Below are 2,500 nucleotides of genomic sequence, written 5' to 3' on the forward strand. Positions count from 1 at the left end.
TCTACTTTCAGTACTGTTTTCTATTCTTTGTATTACATACATAATTTGGTTGTTCCTCAGATCATCCCTGCCCCACACAGCACAGAGGTTTTTAGTAGAAGTAGTGTTTAGAGCTGCAAAGATGAATTGATTGTCAACTAGTCTCGCATTGGCAGACCTATCTCCACAGCGCTGTGGAGGAAGGTCTGGCTCCTTCACACATACACTCCTGGATTGGATCTGTGTAACTCTTGACAATCATTCCCCTTGCTGCACGATACAAATTTTCTCCAAAATTTGCCATTGTCAGCGTGTAGCGTTGGCTTGCTATCTCAGAGGAGTTTAGAACGTAAACACAAAGAAAGCAAAAGATTAGACTGAATAATCAGTTTAGGTAATTTTTTATGAAAATTCTCTGATCGCAGCTTGTTAAATGTGAATACTTTCTAGTTTCTTCTCTCCTCTGTGACAGTCAACTGAATATCTTTGAGTTGTGGACAAAACAAGATATTTGAGGACGTCATCTTGGGCTTTTGGAAAAGCTGATCGACATTAACTAATTGATAAATTGAGAAAATAATCTACATTAATCAACAATGAAAATAATTGTTAGTTCCAGCTCTAGTAGTGTTGTATATTAGCATTCGCTTACCGATGGTTTCTGATGACTACTGAAAATTCCTGATTGTAGTCCCTCTGATTCTCATGGCTATTTTGATTCGTAAGCAATCTGTGTTTTTAATTGAAATGCAAAACATTCCACACTGTGGAAGTCTCCAGCACTGAGAAAACCCTGAGCCCAGCCTTGCAGTGCTCCCATAACAGGACTCCAGATCGAGCATTAAGAAATGGTTGGACCCCCTTTTGAGTCTAACCCCTAATTTCCAACAGGCACGTCTCCGCTGCGTTCCGGGCACTTTCAAGTCAATGTTTGATATTCCACCAGCTGCGCCACAGCGCGTCCCAGAAGCATGAAGCGGCTCTCCGCTCCGCTAAAGATAGGCGGCGGGTATATTTTCACGCGAGCCGTGGGCCGTTCGGACAGCCAGGCAGGAAGTGAAACAGCGAGACTATCCAATTTACCAAAACACCCCCAAACATCGTTTATGTCTCCTTTACAACACCACCGACAATGAGAGATTCATCCTGGAGGTGGAAAAACATAATACCAAATCACAGATTTTTTTTTTTTTTTTTTATCAGGACAACACCAGAAAAGAGAAAGCATGGAGTCTAATGTCCTTAAACAATTTTAAAGGTTATGTTAAAACCATAGAACATGAGTCCATCCACACGTGCAAATGTTTTAACTAATGGTACTTTAATTTAATTGAAATGCACTTGAGATGTCTTTGCCTTGAGATGTCTTTGCCTCTGATGTTTGTTTTGCGATTGTAAATTGTTTTTATATGTAACATACTTGTTCGGCTATCTTGGCGAGGTCTCTCTTGAAAAAGAGATTTTATATCTCAATGAGACTAACCTGGTTAAATAAAGGTTAAATACAAATAAAAAATAAATAATTGCAGGAGTGCTTAGAGTGGAAGGTGGATACTAGCTTAATAGACACATGATGGTTCTGTAAAGTACGCCCGGTGTGGATTAGTGCGTGGCGAAGGTAGGAACAAAACAGCGGCGCAGTCGGAAGCAGCACAGACATGCCAGTGGAGAATCAGAGTTAGATTCCTGTCCTTACAGAGTAGTAGCATTTTGGAATGAACAGGAGTGTGTTAGCTGAGAAAAAGGGATCACACACAACATTCCTGGATAAGAGAAAGTGTTAGCAGGTTATGTCTTTAAGCTCTTTTGGTGTGTTATTTATGAATTATCTGCTCTAGCTTTTCCAACGTTTTAGACACATATATGGTAATAATAATGGTCCAAAATTATGTAACATTGCTTTTATTTTATTGAAATATGCCAAATACCCGCACCTACAGTAGTCTTCCACAAACTTAGGGAAAACACTGCTAGTCTGATTTAAATGTTAGTGGTTGTTGACTAAAATGACTAATGACTGACTGAATAAAAAAAGCAAAGGACAGCATTGGTGGGGGATGCCACTGGAGATGAAATACGATGATGGAAGGCTGGTTTTCATAAAGTTTATAATAAAGGTTTTTATAAGTTTGATAGCATATCAGTATATGTCTCATTGACGCTCATGTTGCTCGGTGGTGTGGCATTGTGTTGTGGAGAAAGTTGGACAAGGTTCAACTGTTTCTGCTGGGCAATTCTGCAATTTTAACGAAACTTTCCGGACGGCGAACCCCACTGTCTCAACACAATGGTCTAAATAAAATCAAGTAGGGGAATGTTTTTTTCACGTAGTGCAATAATTGATTTGTCCTAAAAGGTCAATATGACGGAGCCAATGTGTTTCTGACCTAATTACCGCATATGCCCTACGACCACCCTAATTCAATGCTCTTCAAAGTGGGGATGTCATTTTAGCTGTTAAAAAGCCTTCTCAACGATTGTCTAATAGGACAGATATATCCCTACCTATCACTTTTATCAC

At 39.6% G+C, this 2,500-nt stretch overlaps 1 protein-coding gene across 1 annotated transcript in view; it reads left to right on the forward strand.

Annotated features, from left to right (window-relative positions):
- adamts17 (ADAM metallopeptidase with thrombospondin type 1 motif, 17) overlaps positions 1 to 2,500 on the forward strand; it is a 213,355-nt gene that overhangs the window by 84,182 nt on the left and 126,673 nt on the right. The gene's annotated exons all lie outside the window — the stretch shown is intronic.

The sequence above is a fragment of the Perca fluviatilis genome, chromosome 3 (genome assembly GCF_010015445.1).
Source record: "Perca fluviatilis chromosome 3, GENO_Pfluv_1.0, whole genome shotgun sequence".
NCBI lineage: Eukaryota > Metazoa > Chordata > Actinopteri > Perciformes > Percidae > Perca > Perca fluviatilis.